General features: G+C 40.4%; 1 long non-coding RNA gene across 1 annotated transcript; it reads left to right on the plus strand.

Moving 5' to 3' along the window:
- Positions 1–1,744: 1,744 nt before the first annotated feature.
- On the plus strand, positions 1,745–20,785 carry LOC144588641 (uncharacterized). The gene is made up of 2 exons (XR_013544278.1): positions 1,745–16,544; positions 19,166–20,785. It is a non-coding gene; the product is annotated as an uncharacterized LOC144588641 (long non-coding RNA).
- The last annotated feature ends 2,316 nt before the right edge of the window (positions 20,786–23,101 follow it).

A 23,101-nucleotide genomic window follows, 5' to 3' on the forward strand; every position in this document is an offset into this window, starting at 1 on the left:
AAACTACTAACTGGTTGTTTGAAATGTTCTGCATGTATGTCATATTAATGTCAGGGATTCAGTGGTAGCCATGAGTGTGTTTGCATAGCTAGTGCCCTTGTGCCATATGTTTCAAGAGTTGTTTGATCTTGCAATGGAGGTGCATGCCTTAGGCCAGTGGTTCTTAACCTTTGTTAATCAGATGCTTTTGAACTGCAACTCCCAGAAACCCCAGTCAGGACAGCTGGTGGTGAAGGCTTCTGGGAGTTGCAGTCCAAAACTCCTGAGTAAACCAAGGTTAAGAACCAGTGCCTTAGGCTGTAGTCACACAAGAAAAATGTTATGTAGTTGTCCACCAGTTATGTCAGTAATTTTTTTCCTGGTCACACGATGCAGAGTAAAGACTGAGACATTTTCCTGGCTAGTGGTATAACAGCGGAACATTTCCCCATTGTCAGGAGGGTTGTGTTATTTTGTACCTTTGTTGTACCAATGCATTCCTTACTGGGATTGCCTGTGTGCACAACCTGCTCCGCTTCTTTTCCGAACTGAAGCAAAGAAGGTGACTGCCACTACTGCAGCATGCACATTATTTTTTAAAAAATGTTTGTGTCAAATACATCAATACATTGGTAAAAGTCTCTTTTACCAATTAATACATTGTATTGATTTAAAAGTATCTTTTACATCAATACATTGGTAAAAGAAGGTCTACATCTCCTTTTTACAACAGCAGTGGATGCCATTGTGTCCCTTAAGCACTGCTTGGGGGCTGTTCTGCAATGGATGCAGGAGAATGGACTGAGACTGAACCCGGGCAAGACAGAGATCTTGAGGGTGGGCACCCCTCCTATCAGCGGTTTGGGAAGTTCCCTCTCTTTTGGGGGGTGACTCTCACCACATAGAGTGTGGTCCTCAGCTTGGGGGTCCATCTTGACCCGCCGCTTCCCATGGAGTCCCAGGTAGTGTCTGTAGTATGTACCACCCACTTACATCTTCAGCAGATTGCTCAGCTGCACTCCTATCTTGATGTTGGGGCGCTCATCACTCTGGTCCATGCGCTCGTAATCTCGAGATTAGATTACTCTAATGTGCTCTATGTGAGGCTGCCCTTGAGATTGATGCGGAAACTACAAATGGTCCAGAATTCGGCTGCCAAATTATTAACTGGGGTGAAAAAATGTCATCACATTTCCCCCACTCTGGCAGCCTTACACTGGTTGCTCATTCGTTTCCGCATTGACTTCAAGGTGTTGAGGCTTACATATAAAGCGTTAAACAGTTTAGGACCTCGATACCTGGCAGAGTGCCTGTCCCATCTAGCTCTACTCTTGTCACTTGATCTAGCCAGGCTGGGTGACTGAGGGGCTTGAGAGAGGCCCAAAAGGAGAGAACTAGAAACTAGAAACTGGGTCTTCTCGGCAGTAGCCCCTCGCTTCTGGAACACCTTGCCCCTGGAAATTTACCTGGCACCCACGCTGGGAGTTTTTAAGAACAAGCTGAAGACTTGGTTCATCAGGCAGGCCTTCCCACCCCCTTCCACTTCTTAATTTCCTAAGTCTTACCATCTTGGCCCTTGCTTATCTCTATGTTGTCTAATATTGTTTGTTTTAAATTTTGTTTTATATTTGGAATATAAGCCACCCAGAATAGATTCATCAAATCTAGATGGGTGGGGTAAAAGCTGGAAAAATAAAATAAAATAAAATAAAGACAGACAGACAGACAGACAGACAGACAGACAGACAGACAGACAGACAGACAGACAGACAGATGTCACAGGATGGTGATGCTGCCATTGCATTACTAGTGAGTCCCCACCCCCTTGAGACTATACATTGAAACAGTGGTATGCCAATGTCATTAGGAAGGGTGATCACCAGTACTGCTGCGTTGATGTCCCAAGTACATTGTCTGCAATGCATTTCTGATCCAGGAACCTGATCCAGGCTGTGAGGGCCCTTCAGCATAGCAGTTTGACAACTAGATTGGGAGTGAAGAAACATTAATTCAAATCCCTACTCATCCAGGAAGCTGGCAGGGAGTCTTTGGGCCAATCGCTACTTCTTGAGCTAACCTATCTTGCAAGGCTACTATGAGGACAAAAGGAGAACAACCATATGTTCTATCTTGAGCTGCTTAAGGGAAAAGGAAATAAATGCATGCACAAATGAAGCAATGTACTCCTCTTTCTGGATGTTGGCAGGTACAGAGGGAGCTGCCTAATATTGAGTTTGGCCCTTCGTCCACCTAACCAATATTGCTGTCACTGCTTGGCAGTGGCTTTCCAGGGTTTCAGCCTACCCTTACTGAGATGTAAGGGGTTTAAAGTTTTATTTAAAAAAAAAACATACTCTCAACTCTTGAACCTTTTCCCTCAGTATCCATACAATTCTCCTAACCTCTTCTTAGTAAAGGTGGTACTTCCTAGTTGAATGAGGGTAAGGAAGGAGAAAGCAAAACTGACACATTTCCCCGTCCCTAGGTACCATTCCCTCGAGGTTTCTAAAATCACATATGACCTTCAGTATGTTCCGCCCATTACTCCATGGTAGGACTATCATCCCACCATGATGATAGTCCTACCGTGGAAAACCTTATGAAAAACATCTGGGTAGTAAACTGTTTTTTATAAATGCGATATACAAATAAAGAGTATTCTTAAAATACAGTCAAAGGTAATAAAAGTCCAAAAGAACAGATCAATCAGTCTGAAACAGTTGGAAAAATCTGAGGGGAAAAAAACATGATCTGGCACCAGTATGACTGCAAGTCAACACCAGCCATACCACTATGGAAAGCGAGTCCCCCAAAGTGGGCCTTATAAGAGAGAAGCCTCTTCCCTACTAGATCATTATTTATAATGATCCCAAACCCCAAGCACCTTGGCTGGAAGAAGTGCTATCTTACAAGGATGACCATGCTTGCATTATTTCAGGAGATGATTTTTGAATTACTCTGAACAAATTATCCCGGGCTAACTAGTCATCACAGTCACTTGCACTGGTCATAAAGGCCATTCTATAATGTAGGAGTTATTATCAGAAACACACATAACACTGAATTCCAGTTTCAGGAATGCTTGTATCATAATACCTCTCCTCGTCTTTTAATGTGCTAGAAGTCCTTGTTGCTTAGTTGCAAAAAGCTTAATGCAGTTGCCCCTTGGCTGCTGTAAACAAATTAACCTCTAATAGTCAAAGACTTCACTCAATTTTTTAAGAAAAACACAGCATTTGAATATTTTTTTTAAAATACTAGATCCTCCAATTCCACGTCTTGTACCTTAGACAGATGTCTAATACCTGGAGTGTTTCCATGGTGTTTCCCACCTTTAATTATCTTCAGCCTTTCCGTTCATTTGCCTGTCCTCCTCAGTCTTGCATGATAAAAGGTGTGATTAAAGTTGTTAATAAAAGATGAACAGTTCTTATATTAAATCAGATGAAATAGTTCAAATGATTCAGAATTACGCAAGCTGGTCACATTATGCTGAGAACATTGTAGTCCAGCTGCAGTGTGTTGACCTACCACCCCCATCACTCCCAGGCAACATGGGGATTGTAGACATAGAATAAATCATAGAACTGTTGAGCTGGAAGGGAGCCCAAGGATTACTGAGTCCAGTCCCCTGCTGAAGTAGGACACCCACAGCTAAAGCATCCCTGGCAGATGGCTATGTTAAGTGACTGAGTATTTACGAAAATACGAAGTATGGGAAATATTGCTTTCACCTGTGGTTAACCTTATGGACTAAGGCAAACTGTAAGGACAAATGGAAAGGCCAGCATGTGAAAGAAGAATTCACACCATGCCTTCCTCTCCAGAACCCATCAGAGGGGTGGCTAGCAATCCTATGTTATCTCTTATCAAAAATACTTCAAAGTGGATTGGGCTAACGTTTTCATGTTCCATGTCTTTCAAAGCATTCTATCTTAAGACTGTTGAGTATCAGAAAGGAGTTCCCTTCTGTGCCTCAGGGGATGTAACTGCTGGATCTGGGAAGAAGAGTCATTGAAAGAACTACTGAGAAAACTGTCCATTGTCTCGATGATACATGAAAGGGATTACCAGGGATCAAAGGTAATTAAGTGTTACTAGTGGCGTGCCACCTAAACTAGCCATTGACCTGCATAAAGTCAAGTTTGAAGAGACATTTCTTTGAGTCTTAGAGGGGGGGCACTTGGTCTCCCTGCAACTCATGAGAAGACCTCATTTGCAGAGTATGGAATAAGCTACAAGGGGGTGTTGATAAGTATTGAGCTTTTCCCAGAAAAAAAATGAGCTAGGAAGCTATAAATTGCAGCGTGCATTGGCCAATTTGTCTGTATTCAATGGTGCAAAAAGCAACTACCTATGACTTTTACTTATCTTTCTTGTTCAGGTCCAAAGTGAACATGGCAGCACCTCCAGAAAAGTTCAATGTGGAAGAGGACAGAACCATAATCAAATTCCTGTTTCTCCAAGGAAAAGGTGCAAAGCAGATCCATGATGAAATGTCACAAACTATGGGTGACAGTGGCCTTTCATATGCAACAGTTAAATGTTGGGTTGTTCAATTTTTAAACTGGCCATTTCGGTGTTGAAAGTGAGAAACCAAGTGGAAGGCCTGTTTCTGTGCCTGCAAATGTGAAAGCCATCCATGACATGATTATGGAGGACCGCTGAATATCAGCCAAAACTATTGCTATATATCTGAGAATATCACGTGAGAGAGTTGGTGCCATTATCCACAACGACCTGTAAATGAGAAAGCTAGCAGCAAAGTGGATCCCCAAACTTTTGACAACCGAACAAAAGAGGAAACGTGTGGAGTCATTGATGACTGTTTTGGAACATTTTGTAAGAAATGAGTCAGATCTCCTGGGCAAACTGGTAACTGGTGATGAGACATGGATCTGCTGTTATGATCCTGAGATAAAGGAACAGTCTAAGGAATGGAGGCACAGTGGTTCCCCCGGGCCAAAGAAGTTCTGAGTGCAAAGGTCGGTGCAGAAGCAAATGGCAACTGTTTTTTGGGATAAGAAGGGAGTTCTGCTGGTGGACCAGCTCCAACAGGGTTCAAGCATCAATGCAAAATATTACTGTGGTTTATCGACAAAGTTGAGGTAAAACATCAAGGAAAAACATTGAGGAAAGCTCTCCAAAGGTGTCATCCTGTCACATGACAACGCCTCCTCACGCACTGCAAGTGAAACAATGGCAAAACTGACCTCCTTAGGCTTTCGTGATGCCCCATCCACCCTATTCTCCCGACCTGGCACCTTCTGACTATTATCTGTTCCCCAAACTAAAAAAAACACCTAAAGGGGCAACTATTTGGGAGTGTTCTGGAGGCAACTAATGATGCAAAGGAGTGGTTACACCAGCAGTCGTAAGAATTTTATTTGCAGGGACTTAAAAAGCTGCAGGACAGATGTCGCATGTGCATTGACGTCCTGGGGGAATATGTAGAATAGTGTGGCAGTTACAGCTTCTTAGCTCAATTTTTTTCTGGGAAAGGCTCAATACGTATCAGCACCCCCTCGTAGATAGATCTTTCTTATTTTCGAAGGTGTGCTTACCTTGGGAATTGTCCTGAATCTTCACTGTATTCGGCTCTGTTCTACTGAGAAACCCATTCTGAGTAACTGAGGGGGATTTCTACCTTTTAATTTTAGTAATTGTTTTGTCCTTTAAAAAAAATACATAAAATCCTTTCCAGCTGGTGATTGGAATTTGAGTGCAGAGGAAGTCTGGGTACTGAGTACAGAGCCTTGGGACTCACCATGCTACTGAATGCCTGGTAAATGGGTGTGTGTGTGGCTGTGCTGTATTTTTGGTAAACTCCCTAGAAAAGAGTAGTTTCCAGTTAAGCTCAACAGAACTTCTCCCTTGCCATTATATTGAGTCCCCCCAATATCAAGACTAAAAGGAGAAGAGCGGATGAGCGGTTATTAGAGCGGGCTGAACCTGGTACCATGACACAATCCAACCTTTCTTTAATCATGATGATTATGTGCAATTCCAACTTATGGTGATGTTTTCTAGAATTCTCTAGGTACAAAGCACTTAGATGTAATTTACAGTTTCCCTCTTCTGGGTGCATACTGGAACTGTGCAACCTGCCCCAAGGCTACACAGACTGGGTCTACGCCTGACTCTTCTCCAAACCTTTGCTCTGGTAACCTAAGGTATGTCGTTTGGGAAGGGTAACAATTTTCGTTGAGAAAATGGAACCAGGTCTTTGCAAGCGGTGTCCATATAGATTGTAAGTCAACAATATGAACATATCATGCAGCACTTAGAAGGGCTGTTCCAAAAGTCCAAAAACTCAAAATGTTCACAGTTGCTTTAGAGCAGTGATTCCCAACCTTAGGTCCCCAGATATTTTTGGACTTAAACTCCCAGAAGCCTTTGCCACTAGCTGTGCTGGCCAGGATTTCTGGGAGTTGTTATCCAAGAACATCTGGGGACCCAAGGTTGGTAATCTCTGCTTTAGAAGCTATGGTGTTTGTTTAAAAAAATTATATTGTTTTTATTTTCTTTGTTATTTTCTTTGTTTTAGAGAGAAGCAGTCTAGGAAGGAATGCTTCAAAACTGAACTATTAATTTTGCACACTTATTTTGGGCTAGCTATATAGGCTAATTTTCCAATATGAATATAAATATCTATCTAAACATAAAGGCAGCTGTGTTATCAGAGTGGTCAATTGCTCCAGATTTTTCTGCTGTGGTTACTACATCCCACTACCCCCTGTCTTCCTGCAGTCCACACTGTTTCGTTTGTCCAACTAATGAGGGCAGAGCTGCCCTTAATGGGTGAACTCCCTATACAGCATCACGTATTTGAAAATGTTTGAACAAAGAATCCTTCAAGCATGCAATGCATTCATAGAGGATTACAGGCATTCCCACTGTTTACAAGGATATAATACATTCTGGAGGATGCATGGAATCAAAGCAGAATCCACAGTAATTGGCATTACTGAAAATTAACTGGGTTTGCTCAGCTCAGTGGTGAACAGGTTTGCAAGAATTAACTCTCTGTTTTACCGTCTGCTTTGGAATGTAGAAAAGTAACTATGAGACATGGAAATTGACTGCTTCAGATTTCATTTAGCATTATGATTTGAAAGCTTTTTATATTTTACCTAATGTCACCTAATGCATTAGAAATATTTTCATAATTTTGCTACATTTGCTGAGCATCAGTTATTTCCCTCTAGCTAAAGCTAATTAAGCTGTACTGTAATGACATAGTTCATGTCATTAATGACCCTTATAATAATAATAAAAAAAACTTACACCCTAACCTCAAAACCCATTATTTAGACATCATATAAGTCACACTAATTTCAGGATTTATGTCTAAGTGACATGTTCCAAAGCAGAGTTTTAAAGTCAGCCTCCTTTCCGATGTTTTGTGCCTCACTGGTGATATTTTATTTTTAAAGTCCTGTTTCAATATCAAGGGGAAAACATTCCCACTTTTAACAATAAAACGAAACAGAAAAAGTCATATAAATGACTAATAAAAGAATATTTAAAGGGTTCAAATGTAATCTCTATATTTCCATATTCAGCCAAATTAGTTTACTAGACTGAAATTATAATATCTGGCATATGTTTTAATTGACTGGCTATATAATATAACCTTTTAAATTAGGAAGTTCCAGCCCATTGAAGATGTATACTATCTCTTCAATACTGCTGCCGTATTCTCTGAACATATTTGATCCATTATTCCCTTAAATTGTTCCCCAAAGTCTAATACCTTAATTATAATTGTTAATGTTGGCCATTCCATGCAATCAAACACCTTTAAAATGTCCAATGAAATTATACCTGCCTTTACCTTTTGTTTTATTTCATTTATTACATTTAACACCCTTCTAATCAAGTTTACTATTTGTCTTCCTGCCACAAAACCATTTTGATCTTTCTTCGTATATTTAGTAGTAAATTTATTCGTTCTCTTTGCTAGCAATGCTGTAAATATCTTAGTGTCCTGATTTATAAAAGAAATAGGGCTATATACTCCAGGCTCAGTAAGGACCTTACTATGTTTTGGCATTAGTATATTCATTTATCAGAAAGGAAATTTATTTCAGTACCAATATTATTCTATAAATATTATAATATTCTGATCCCAACCCATCCATTCCTGAGATCTTCCCTACTGTTAATCTATTAATTATTTTCTCTATCTCTTCTTCTCTTATTGGCTGTTCCATTGAATCATTATCCATTTCTTGGGGTTTGTTCCCCACATTTTTCTCAATATGTTCCTCAATTCTCCCCAGAGGAAGTTTCTTCAAGTGTATACTTTTTGATAAAAATCTTGGAAGGCCTCTAATTTATCTTTCATCAGATTACACATTTTGTCCCTATCATATTTAACTGCTCCAACAAAGCTCTTGGCTTTTTAATTTGTATGGCTCTGGTCAGCAAGCCTGAATTTCTATTACTATAATAAAAATATTCTTTTTTCAGATACCTTAAATTTCTTTGAACTTCTTCCATTTCTATATTCTCTAATTCTTTCTCTTCTTTGCCAGTATCTCTGAAATAGGCTTTTGTCCTTATGCATCATATTTTTATTAGTGATCATATTTCATCTTCAACTCTTTTCATATGATTTTCTTGTTCTTTTGACTTCGGATGATTCTCTAATATCAATTTCTCTCATCATCTTCATAGTATCTCATATATTACTCTGGATGCAAATTTCCTCATCATTAATTTTCAATATTTCCATCATTTCTTCTTCCATTTTATCTACTATTTACTTTTGTTGAAAAATACTAGTGTTTAATCTCCATCTTTTGCTTCTCTATAATCACATTTAATTTTAAACTCCATATTTGACAAAGCATGATCTGTTACTTTTATGAGATCAACTTCCATTTTACTTTTGAAATCAAACCACAATATACAAATATGTAATCTATTCTGGAGTAACTCCTATGAAAGGAGAATGTAAATTTATTTTCATCTCCTTTCATCACCAAATATCTTTCAGATCAGTTCTCCATATCATTCTTTCAAAACTGTAATAGTATTATTCAACTTTGGTAGGGTTTGATTTATCCTTCTTCTTAACTATAACAATATTAAAATCATTTGCCATTATTACAAACCCTTTCCTTATTTCCTCTAATTCTTTAAACATTCCTTTAAAAACATAGTTTGATTTATATTTGGAGATTAAACATTGATAAGAGTATACTACTTTTCTTCCATTACTCCTTGTAACATAATGTATCTTCCTTTACTATCTCCTTTGATTTTGTTGAGTTTAAAATCACATTTCTTAGAAATAATGGTTGCAAGCCCTCTTGAACTTGAATGCTCATAGGTTTTTCATAAATAAAGGACTAATTTAATTTAACTTCATTCACAATTTATTTTACCTGAATTGTGAAATTCAACTAAACATTCATATCAAAGTAATAAACAACACCCATACCTAAACAACAACAAAAAACAATCAGCCCCCAAACCACCCCCATCCACAATATCTGCTCCCTCCTTTTATCTGCCAGACTTCTAATGTCTTGACTAGAGATGGGCATGAACCGCAGTTTGGCAGTTCACCCAGTTCAGCTCTGTGCCCACATAGGCATTGTGTGGCCATGGTGCACTCCCCTTTCCCATCTCTTCTGCCTGCTCGACCATTCCCTGGGTGATACATGCTCCTCCACCTCCTATGGTGGCTGCCCACTTAGACTAGGAGGCAAGGCAGAGACGTCTGCAGTGCTGCTATGCTACCCAATTTTCTATTCCTTCTATCCCATACCTATGTAAGAGAAGTCCCCATCTTACCTGCATTTTTACCCAACCTATTGTTCACATTTCCCTTCTAATTTTAAATTCTGTCTACTAATACCTGCATAATACTTCTCATAGAGTAACTTGCTATAAAAATCCTAACTTAATTTATCTGTCATATATCTGCTAAGAAGAGCAGTGCCAAAGAATGCTCCAACTACCGTACAATTGCACTCATTTCACACGCTAGCAAGGTTATGCTCAAAATCCTCCAAGGCAGGCTTCAGCAGTATGTGGACCGAGAACTTCCAGAAGTACAAGCTGGATTTCAAAGGGGCAGAGGAACTAGAGACCAAATTGCTAACATGTGCTGGATTATGGAGAAAGCCAGAGAGTTCCAGAAAAAAATCTACTTCTGCTTCATTGACTACGCAAAAGCCTTTGACTGTGTGGACCACAGCAAACTATGGCAAGTTCTTAAAGAAATGGGAGTGCCTGACCACCTTATCTGTCTCCTGAGAAATCTATATGTGGGACAGGAAGCAACAGTACAACAGGGAAAGGAGTACGACAAGGCTGTATATTGTCTCCCTGCTTATTTAACTTATATGCAGAATACATCATGCGAAAGGCCGGACTGGATGAATCCCAAAGCGGAATTAAAATTGATGGAAGAAATATCAACAACCTCAGATATGCAGATGATACCACTCTGATGGCAGAAAGTGAGGAGGAATTAAGGAAGCTTGTAATGAGGGTGAAAGAGGAGAGTGCAAAAAATGGTCTGAAGTGCAATTTCAAAAAAACTAAGATCATGGCCACTGGACCCATCACCTCCTGGCAAATAGAAGGGGAAGATATGGAGGCAGTGACAGATTTTACTTTCTTGGGCTCCATGATCACTGCAGATGGTGAGAGCAGCCACGAAATGAAAAGATGCCTGCTTCTTGGGAGGAAAGCGATGACAAACCTAGACGGCATCTTAAAAAGCAGAGAGATTACCTTGCTGACAAAGGTCCACATGGTCAAAGCTATGGTTTTTCCTGTAGTGATGTATGGAAGCGAGAGCTGGACCATAAAGAAGGCAGATCGTTGAAGAATTTTACTTTTGAATTGTGGTGCTGGAGGGGACTCTTGAGAGTCCCCTGGACTGCAAAGAGAACAAACCTATCCATTTTGAAGAAAATCAACCCTGAGTGTCTACTGGAAGGACAGATCCTGAAGCTGAGGCTCCAATACTTTGGCCATCTCAGGAGAAGAGAAGACTCCCTGGAAAAGACCCTGATGTTGGGAAAGTGTGAAGGCAAGAGGAGAAGGGGACGACAGAGGATGAGATGGTTGAACAGTGTCATCGAAGCTACCAACATGAATTTGACTCCGTGAGGCAGTGAAAGACAGGAGGGCCTGGCGTGCTGTGGTCCATGGGGTCACGAAGAGTCAGACACGACTTAACGACTAAACAACAACAATATATGCTAAACCTTTAAATTAATTAGCTACGGAAGAAGTTAGGTTATAATAGAAGGATGAATGGAATTTCAAACCTAACTTCTTCCGTAGCTAACTTTATCTGGAGTTGCTTTCAGACTTAAATTGTAACAATCCCATTATCTGACTCCTTCCACTCCCCTTCCTTTCTTAAAATAAACTCATTTTGTGGGTAGAATCTATAACTTTGGAGAAACTTAACATTTCACACTTTTTCTTCCATCTTTTATTTCCCTTTTAATATCATCTCCCCTTGGGAATTGCTACTGTTGATTACATATTACCAACAACTTAATTTTTAATTTAATTAATTTTTAATTTTTAATTCATAAGTAAATATTCTTTTCTTCCTGAATTCCAAGGCACTTTTAAAGCTCAGTTACTTCTCCCTTAGATTTCTCCTTCTGAGGTGGTAGCTGCTAATCTAGTTTGACTCTTTCTTGTTCCCATTGTTGCTCATCTAGTAGACCCCACTTATGAAGAAGATTTAGATCTTGATTCAATGATGTTATCTTGTAATATTTCCCAGCATATAAAACTCTCAGGAATACTGGGAATCCCTGGTAATATTTTGTATTGTTATTCAAAAGAATTGTGATTAATTTGATATAATGTCTCCATTACACTATATGACAACAAAGATCAGAATACACTTGTATTGATACATCCTTTAATAACAACTGTCCAGTCTTTTCTTTCTTATAGAAACATTTCTTTCTTATAAGTTTGAAAAACAGACCACAATGTCTCTGAAAGGCCATCCACCCTCCACATCTTGGTCCTACTCTATGCAACCTCTCCAGGTTTTCTTGCAAAGAACCAGTCTTGGTGCTATTGTATTAATTCATCCTAATACTGTATCTCTTAAGAATTACTCTTTCTTCAGCTCCACCTTCTGGAAATCTATGTAATTTCAAATTTTCCCTCCATCTTCGATTCCCCAAGTCAATCAGGTTTTTAAATCAATTTTTATGAGTTTATCTTCATGTCAATATACAGTGGTGCCTCGACTTACGAACGTCTTGAAATATGACCATTTCCAGTTACAACCAGCTCCAGCCACAAAATTTTGCTTCTACTTGTGACCAGAGCTTCAAGTTACGAAGATAAAAAGACTACAATTCTCACCTGTGTGGCCAGTGTAGCCAGTGGTCAGGAGTGATGAGAAAAGTGATCTAAATCATGTGGAGATCATCAGGCTGAGGAAAGCTGCCTTCAATTATTTGGGAAAAGATTAATTTTTGATGTCCAGATGGCACTGGCTAAATTGGTCTTTATTGTATTTATATATGCATTAAAATTGAACCTAACCCACTGCTACTTTGCAGTTTCAGAATTTCCACTCTTTGACTCTGAGCGGGGCAGAGGCTACAGTGACTGTGTGCAATACTTTAGATAAATATGAGAAGTGAATCTTGAAACTGCAACAGTACTAATTAAGTGGGCAAATTAAGCTCCTATACACAATCTTCTCACATTTTTATGCCTGTGAACATTTTCACTCTTCACTGCCCAGACAGACCAAATATTCTTCTTGTCAGTCAGCTATTGTCATGTAACACTTCCAGCAAACAGAAATAAATATCCTAAATGCCAAACAGAACTCTTGTTTCACTATGGCCACAATACTGCCAGTATTATATCACAAAGTGGTAATGCCTCTTATAATAGCAAGAGTGAATGCATAAAGACATTGAGGCATCCATCAGCATTGCACTTCTGTCATGCATCCTATCATATGTAGGGTCCTTTTAGTTTTCAAACCTCATTACTATCTTCACTAGTCTTTCTCCACAGCCCTGGCAGAATGGTTCAGACCATGTGCTTGATTTTCTGGTCATCACTTACCCACAACACTCAGTTGCCCATTGTACAGTCAAGTCAGAATCAGGGCATTTTACCAGTTCCACACCCACAGTGAGTTTCCATGGATGAACTGAGACTTGAACCCAGGCCTCCTGAGTCCTAGTCCATTACTCTATCCACTACACAACACAGGGCAATCCAGTTTACCATTAGCAAATGGTATTTGTACCCATTTCAGGATTTATTTATTTATTATGTACTTAATTTTTAAGCCACTTTTCTCCTTAAAAAGAACCCAAGGCAGCTTACAACAATTAAAAGAAGCATTTAAGCTAACAACAGTGAGTATAAATATAAAAGCATCAATGGATACAATACCAAAAACATAAGCAACACCAAAACACATTTTATGCAGTAGAGTAAAAAAAAATCCATTAAAAAACCCCACTCACGTCACTGAGGGAAAGCTTGCCTGAAGAGAAAGGTCTTTGCTTGCTTGTGGAAGGACAGTAAAGATGGAGCCCACCTCACTTCCTGTGGGAGGGAGTTCCAAAGTCTGGGAGTAGCAACATCTGTACTATAACACAAAAATCTTTGTTTACTCTTTTCCTCTCCTGCTACTCCTGTCACTGAATTCATTATTCCTATTGCTAGAAATTTGGCAAATGTGTAGGTTAGTCATGGGGGAAATTTCAAAATAATGCTCTCGTTTAGAAATCACATAGTGGTGATCTATTCACAGCGCTTCTGTCCAAGCTATTATTCTGCACCATCTTCCCCCACCCCCACTCCTCCTTTATAATAATCCATTAAATGCTTTCAAATATGGAGAAGAAGTAGCAACCTGTAGATCTGAACAGTGCCCAGATGACCTATACCAGATGACCTATACCAGATGACCGTACTGCCTTGCTGCCTGAGTTGTTACTGCTTTCATCTCTAATGGATGGCATGGTTATTTTTCCATCTATACAACTACATACATCAATTATACATTTCTCTGTATTGTGAGTCTTACGTCCCATATTTATTTTTACAAGGATTTAGAAGGATTTCATTTTATTATCATGAATTCCCTTTTTGTATGAACTTGGGACAGCATAAACCCTTGAGGAATAACACCTTAGTCTGTGATTTGAGTGCCTGGGGGTGGGAAAATTGGCTATGGCTATATATATTTTTGAAGCTATGTAAATGCCTGCTGCTTTTGAAACAGTGTGGGGCACCCCAATGTTCTGAGGGGGTGGCATGGAAATAGTCTCTACCAAAGCTGCATAACTGAAGTCTGTGTTCAAGACCACTTTTTGCGCTTGTAAAGGGGTAAACACAGAGTACCTGCTACCTTTTAATGCTTTCCAGATGATGGTCGGCACTGTGTTGTCCAACCTCATCAAGGGCAAAACCCACAGCAGGGGGTGAGGAATTTGGCCCTTGAGAACTTAATCTTGGGCTAAAATATGTTCCCCATGTTTGACCCACAGTATGAAGCCCTACGCCTATTCCATGAGTATGTAAGTGTCAATGTGGTGTGCAGGACCAGAGAACTAGACACAATCATATTGTAGTTGAGCAGAGACTGGAGGCTAAGGTAAATAACAATAGGTAGCGATGTAGCGATAGCAGATAGGAAAACTGAGGTTGAAATGCAAACTTTGAATGATATTGTTCCCCCTTCTAAAATATGGAAGAAAACAGAGTCGCAGAAACAAAACAAGCACATGGAGAAAAGGGGAGGAGTGAGCAGAATTTATATTATTTTGGGCCTGTTGAGTGTACTCTTAAGAAAAAAGGAGGGTGAAAGGGGGGATATATTTCACAATTGGCCTTGGTGTTGTGATGCTGTGGGAATAACATAGATTTAAGCTGTACTACATGTATAAGTTGAAAGCTAAAGGGGTAATACATAGACAAAATAGTTAGAAGAAGAACAAGAAAAAAAAGAAGAAAGATGAACTTTTATTGGAATATGAATAGATTAGATGTTTACATACTTGATATGAAAGATTGAATGAGTATGCATTTGATGTTTTCTTATACTCAAAACCCTCTTTCCACCCCTTCACCTTTTTATTCCTTCCCCATTACCCAATAGTTTTGAAAATAAAATAAAATATGGAAAAAAAATAGGTAGCTCTTTATATAGTACTTAATTGGAATTTCGTTGAGTTTGTACATCAAGGAGAAAAGAATCCATTCTACAGTTTCCAAATCTCAGTACCAAACAAAGCACACACAATCTCCATCATTGTGAGGTTTGTACGTGAATGGGAAAAAATAAACTACGCACTTAGCAGTGCCTACATTTTGATCACCCAAAAGTTAAACATGCATACATTTTAAAGAGAAACAGCAATGCCCATTTGTCAAGAAGGAAATGGTGTACAAAAAAGTACACTCTTAAGAATGCATACAAACAATGCCTTTAAAAAAAAACTCTCATAAGTTATCCTGTAAGAAGGGGGACAAATAGACAATACAATCCTACTGCAGAGATACAGCATTTGTAGTGGAGAGTTTGGAAGGAGGAGATTCTGTCCTAAATCTCCCAGCCTAGTAATAAATCAAGGATGGGACTAAGATGCAGGTGGGATTTGGAGAAATACAATGGAATTGAGGTTGTGATATTTTCACATTCCCACCCCATGACATGTTGTTTAGGGCATGTCCAAATATTATGTTTTTTAACATGTGGCAAGGTGGAAATCCCATTGGTCTCTTTGTGTCAGCTAACACATGGTGAACCTGATTATCCATTGGCAAATGTGCTGGAGGAATGTAAACACGAATGCTGCTGGGTCAGGAAGTTCAGTGAATGACTGTTTCCAAGTCACTATTGTTTAAACCTAAAGTCTATGAATGTTAGTTTTTGAACTAGAACTTCTAGGATGTCCTAGCCAGCATGGTGCCTGAGAGATTCTGGGAGTTGTAGTTTGAAAGCTAATCTCTCTAAACTCTATTTTAAGCCCATTAGGTCATTGCAAGTTTATAAAGTGAGTCCGTGCCTACACAGCTTACAAGCTAAGTTTTTTAAGGGTAGCCATCACCTCACTTAAACGTTGAGGTGAGATCCTGCCCCTGCTTGCTTCATGGGTTTCCCCACCTTCCATGAAAACTGTGCAGAAGTCTCTGTAGGACAGGTGGGACAGAGAGAAAGTGATAAATGCAAGGCAACAATCACAGGCCTGCTGGTTTCAAGCCTGAAAATTCAGCTCACCTGTTTCAGAAGCCAAGTCCTAATGAACCATTTTAAAGATTAAAAATAAAGCAACCCAGAGTCTGGTGGGATGTAGCCGAATGAGCTGCACATATAATAATACAGGGAAATGTTTGTTTTGGATTTTTTTAAAAAAAAATTAACTTATAAGCAAGTCTATATAAATGCAAATGCTGTTCCTGTAGATATAATTTCATAAAGCAAAACTACTCACTATCTTTAGCAGCAAAATTCAAGTGGCAAGTGTGACAAGCAAAGAAAAATGAATGCAGTTAACTTCAGCCATCCCAGCTCATCTGAAAGCGTATGTCAGTTTCTAAATAAGCTTTTCATTTTTTTATTCAGTCTGCTGATCTTTGTTGATTTACAGCATGAATGAACATGGCATATTGCAACTTGTATAGTATATTTTTAAGCCTCCCCCCTTTCTGCTAAATAATAAAACATTTATTGCAGGCACATCAAGCTTGCTAGTGGCTTTGACTTATGATAGCAATGAAGTGCCATGTTAAACAACTCATTTACATTGTGGCAGAAGAAGCACTCTAAGTAATTTAGTTCCATCTAGGAAAGAAGGCTTCCAAAATATATTCAACACTGATAATAAACCATAATTGGATGCAATTTGCTCTAACCAACTGCTTCTCCCAGGTGGGAGCATTTTCCATTCAAACTTCACCAACACAGAAGAGGAAGAAGGAGAAGGTACAAGACTTCCCCAGTATACTTCTAGTCTTCTTTCCCAAGTGGTATGCAGTTCGAAGCAGATCTGAGATTCCATTACAAGAGAGAAATAATGGAGACGTATGGTCTCTTTGCAGGCTTCCTCCATTCATTTACAAATGTACAGATGGAGGAAACAGAGTAAGGTATGAGAAGCATGATGAACACAGGCAATAGTAATGTGAATGGGAGGGGTCAGGATGCCATGGGGAAGCTGCACATCCAGAAGAAAGAAAGTGGTCAGGCACTCCTGTGTATTATCTGCCTAGAAAACCCTGAAAAGGGTTACTATAGGTCAGAACTGACCCGGCAGTACATAGTTATGGTTATAATGAACTATTATGCAGGATTTTTTAAAAAAAATATGAAAGCTCATACTATAGCTGTTGTAATGTATGTGGCAAGTTTAAATCCTTGGCTCCATCAGATCAAAACCCATCTTCCAGCATTCACTAAATTGGTGGCTTCCAAATGTTTTGGACTCCAGCTCCCATCAACCCTAGTAAACCTGTGGGTGATGAGTTATGGGAATAGAATTTCACCACACCTAGAGAACACTGGATTGGGAGAAATTGGCTGCCCGAATCCAGTACCCTGTCTGCCATGGTGGACAACCAAACTTCTATGTGAAACACAAAGGATTTAAAGGTAACAGCTCCAACCTTGAAAGGCAGTGATTGCAGAAGTGGTTTCCCAAACCCTTGGAAACCTCCATTTGTTAACCGTCATTTAGAAGTGCTGTATCTCTAATCTAGAAGCTAGCTACTGTTAGTCTTGACTACTTTGAATTTATCTGATCCCTTTGTAAAGTCATCTGGGTTAGTGGCCTGCACTACATCTACCCACGCCTTTTTTTCTTCTTTTCGCTGCCACCAGGTATTTCTCCTAATACCACTACAATTCCCACACACACAGAGGAGTTGCTCATATAACTTAGAAATCAGGTTTTCAATTAAACATTCTTTTATTAATGAACAAATAAAAAGGAAATCAATATATAACTGGTTCAGGTATTCATGTATAATGAATCATGTGTTCAATCACTGGTATTCAGAACTCTTGTGTACTTTAAATCAATATCTCTCATGTTTTACTTATAAGTTCATTTCTCCCTGTTACATGTGTGTTTTAATTTTTCAGTTTCTTTTCTGAACCCCTTTTTATCTATTCCTAAACCCTAACACTTTCTCAACATCTTGTGGTCCCTAACTCTCTCTATCTCTCCCCGATTCCAACTCTAACCCTATCTCATTCCAACTGTCCTTAACTGGCCCTTCCAACTCTCTAACTGTCATTCTGACTCTGCCCCTCCTGCTCTATCTTCTGATTGACATGCAGAAATGATGTCACCTTTTTGCAGTCCGCTACTGCGCTACACCCATGCTTGTTGATAAATGAAGCAGCCATGAGCTCTCTAACACTTTCACAGAATTGTTTATACAAAAAAATTGTTACTGTCTGGATCCAGGATGGATCCAGGAATGTGAATAAGAGTCCAACATAAGGGATCCATGGTCTGCTTCTGGAGGCTTCAAGATGCCCTCTCTTACTCTAAAGATGAACACTTTCTGATGAACTGGGCTGAATTCCAGAAAAGTCAACACCGCAGTTGATCCTCCTGTCTCTAAAATGTCACAGGACTTTTTGTTGCTTAAGTTCATGCATAACTTGCAACCATGGAAACCCACATTTCTAAGGTTAACCATATGAGTTTTAAGCTAGTGTACCAGACACAGCTTTCCCTGTGAATCCTAAAGCCTGTAAAATGGTGACGGAGGTCAGAAGTGTTCATTAGAACACCTCATCACCAACAACTTCCTGCAACAATGTGTGAATTATAAGAGCAGAGGAAGAGCCCAGTTAACTCGGCAATCAAGCCTTGTTTCTTCAGCAAAGGCTAGTGACATTAAAAGCTCTCAGTCTTTCTCTTTGCACTTTTCTGAAGCTCACCTGCATTCTTGTCTGGTCTTCTCTTTTCTCTTCTTTTTCTTCCACATGAGGTGGGGAGGCACTGGTTTTTTTTTTTCCTTTCCGTAAAGATATGTCAATGTATCTTTTCAAATGTACCCATTTTTTCCTAAGACATGCATTTGGTATGCATTCTCTCCAAATGAATAAAGCATGTGTCTGCTTATTTTTTGATTGTATGAATTTGATGTCATTTGCATTTGTAAAAGCATACTTTTTGTCTCCAAAATGCAGTGCAACCCACAGAATGATGCAAATCATCTAAACTTTCTCAGGAGGCATAAAATTGATGCTTCCATTGAAAAACCTCCCAGTATGAGTATCAGTAAAATCCTTTGCAGTCTGCAGTTTGCCAGAGGACTCAAGGCTTGATGGCAACAGTCTTTCAGAAATGTGCTGACCATAGAGGAAGCTCTCAGGAAGAAAGGGGCCAACCTCTGGTATTGTGCAGGAAGAGTCTACTGCAATTCACACAACCCTGCCACCCAGCTGAACTGAGGGCCAACAGGAGCCTGGCAGGCCTTATGAAAAACTGCTGATCCACATTTGGAGCTTCATTCAAAACAACTTGTCAAATGAAGCAGGTTTGCTCTGGACTGAAAAGTGGTCTATGAACTACCAACAACCGGTTGATAATGTTTGACCAATGTCAGCATCAAGTTGCAGGGATGAGCTCTGTTGCTCAAACCTAAAATAAAGGATTACATCTAATTTTAGTCCCAACTAGGGCACATTAGTCTAATTATTAATAATGAAACTGGTAATAGGGCCAATTCATTTCAGTTGGTTGACTAAATCTGGCATTAACATTGGATTAGCCCCAAAGAACGGAAAGGGTTCAGCCCCTGTCCTACTTATTTGAGAAATCAATGTGGTGTTATGACAAATTTATGTGTAGAGTTTTATTTGTATACCAAGATTTAGTCTAACATTTTGTGTAAGAGAGAGAGAGAGAGAGAGAGAGAGAGAGAGTGAGAGAGAGAGAGTGAGAGAGAGAGAATATGCAATGTAGTTACATGACACAAACCATCAAGAATACATCAAATTGCTTCCAAAGGTGGGGTGGGAAAACATTTCAGCAATCTGGTGGGCCGTGGAATGGCATTAACCAGGACCCAGATGCAGGTGGATGGCACAGATGGGTACCTCATTGGAGTCGATGACGCCGCAGCATAGCTTGGGTGATGGCACCATCTCCAGCCTGACCACACAGGAGGAACCAGGTTCTGCCAGGGTACTCTTGGTGATGCTGAGAGGGCCACAACCAGGTGAGGGTACTGTTGCACCAGGCACTACACAGCCTGTGAGTGCCTGGCCATGGGGTACTGGGAGCCAAACGGTGCTGGTCCCTTCAGTCTTGTCTCAAAAGGGATGGGAACAGACACACATATGGGGGTTAGCACGAGAATAGCCCCAAACCTTTGAATGTACAACAAGCCAATGTGGCTACTGGAATAGGGGAAGTAGCACCCAGCCATACCTGATACAGGATATAATTCAGTTGCACGGTGCAATCTCCGAAAGGGAGACCAGTCATTACCATTGAGAGATCATCTCCTACCAGCTACAGTAGAAAAGATTTGGAAACGCTAATACATAGACATGTTCAAGTTGTTGAACAAGGAAATTGAGGAAAAGAATAACGAGGGAGAGGGAGAAATTGCGACAGCATCAACCAGGCTGCTGTTGGGCAAATTGGTTGCCAAGGTTTTTCATTTATGCAGTAACAGTGATTTGCGCTCATTCAGAAAAGGCCCTACCTTTGATTAAGTATATGGACCTAATTTATAGGACATATGTGGATTTACCAGGGCATGCATGGATCCTTTACGATCACAATTTCCATATCTGCATGGTGCTACACCCCAACATGTACTGGGACGTCCCATGTGACTCACTGTGGCTCCTGCTGATGTCCCGCCCTATTTTGGGAGATAGGTTTGATAGTGGACTACCCAGATAGGGCAGCAGCCAAGTTTTTGCATTAAGGGTTTAAATTTGGTTTTTGTATCCCAACCATTGGGAATGAGATAGCCACATGGTCAGGTAATTTGAAGTCGATTAAAGGGTAGGAACACATTGTGAAGACAAAAATACATAAGGAGGTTGCAGAAGGAAGGTGTTAGGTCCTTTCCTATCCCCTCCAGTGGCGGATCTCAGGGTGTCACCACCGGGGGTTGTCCCAAAGAAGACACTTGGTGAATTTAGATTGATTCACCACTTGTCTTTTCCTGCTGGGGACTCAGTTAATGATAGAATCCCACAGCAGCCGTGCAGCGTACAACACATGTTGTTTGATGCAGCAGTGTGTATGGTGTGGAGTTGCGGGATTGGGGCAGAGTTGGGGAAGTGCAACATCAAGTCTGCCTTTAGGCTCCTCCCAGTCTAGCCAGAGGATTTTGACCTTCTAGGATTTGCTTTTGAGGGGAGTTTTTATATGGATAGGTTATCTATGGGATGTTCAATATCTTGTTCAGCTTTTGAGCAATGTAGCTCTTTTTTGGAATGGGTGCTTCAGCACAGGGTAAGTTTTGCATGAATAGTCCATTATTTGGATGATGTTTTATTTTGTGGGATTTTGGGGACTTCACAATGTCAGCCCCTCATGGATGCATTCCAGGGGTTAGTGTGAAACCTAGGGGTACTGCTGGCTGAGGGGAAAAAAGAGGGACCCTGTTGGGAAATGGTTCTGCAGCAGCAGAAAAGAGAGTTTATTACTGTATGTAGCTATATCTATAAGTCTATGTACTCTCCATATATCTATAGGCAACAGGAAGAAGCATATTTCCTCATTTCCTACTGCATTGTAATAGGATAGGTTTTGCTGTATAAGCTGTTTGATAGGCTGAAACTGCTGAAAGTAGGCGTTCTTATAGGCAATAAATCACTCTGACAGTGGCTGGAGAGAGCTGAGCTGATAAAGCTGAGGGAGAAACCGAAAGAGAAAATAGAAGAACACTGCAGAGAGAAGCTGTGAGGCAGTTCAGTTTTCTCCCCAGCTAACAGAAAGAACAGTCTCTCCCCAGCAAACTGAAAGAGCAAAACAAAGCGAAGTCTTCTGTCTTTGGGAGTCATTTATTTTTCAGCACACACTTCTTCGAGCCGGCCTCGCAATAAGTGGTGCTCCCGTGTGATCGAACGTAAGAAAAGGGCCATCAATCTTCAGTAACGACCACAGAACGACGGTACTTGTGTTCTGCCCTACCACCTCGCTCTGCACGGGCTCAGCGCGCTAATCATCCTTTTAAAGGATCCCAAAGGGTGAGTAGGTTGGTCAAATTCAGATACATGCAATGGGCTCAGGATTATCCCAAGACCAAAAGGCTTTCGTAGATGAACTGTTCTTTCTAATTACAAGCCATGGCCACCCAGCCACAAAGAAAGAGCTGGAAGACTTAGTTTTGGCCATATATTCATGTTGTCCATGGGTCCCTGAGAGTGGCACCCTTGACTTAGAACAATGGATGAAGATTGGGAGCACATTTCAAAATGACCCGAAAATTACTTCACGCATTCTTTTTAGTTGGTGCAAAGTGAGGGCTTCTCTTAAGAACCTTTCCCCAAGGAACATCCTTTTCAATCAACAAATGGAATGTGGGGCCATGTCCATGTACCCTCCTTTGCCACAGATACTACCTCCAGCACCTAGTGCATCCCTATTGCCTTCTGCACCTCCATTGCCTTCTCAGTATGATTCCTACCACAGTAGGAAGAAGCCTCCTGATAGACTGGACAATGATGACTTTAGCACTCCTGACCTATTTCTACAAAATGACCACAATGCACCTTTAAGAACAACCCCTGTGGTAACCCCGATTGCAGCTTCTCTGTCCGCTGCGCTAATTGACTCTGGGGATACAGCACACCCAATGATTTCTGCATTTCCCATCATCCGGGGGACCCCTGCTGTTGCTGCAATTCCTGCTGCGGGCAGGAATGCTGCGATCCCTGGTGCAGCCGCGGTCCCGGACCGATATGAACCCATCCCAATGAAACTGATCAAGGACTTGTTGCAGGCTGTTAAAGAATATGGCCCTCATGCACCCTACACCAAAGCCTTACTGGAAAATTTGTCAGAACAGAAGCTGACACCTAATGATTGGAAACTGGTTGTTCATTCATTATTGCCTCCAGCTCAGTCGCTGTTAATTTTGGATGAAATGCGACACT

The sequence above is a fragment of the Pogona vitticeps genome, chromosome 4, assembly GCF_051106095.1.
Source record: "Pogona vitticeps strain Pit_001003342236 chromosome 4, PviZW2.1, whole genome shotgun sequence".
Lineage (NCBI taxonomy): Eukaryota > Metazoa > Chordata > Lepidosauria > Squamata > Agamidae > Pogona > Pogona vitticeps.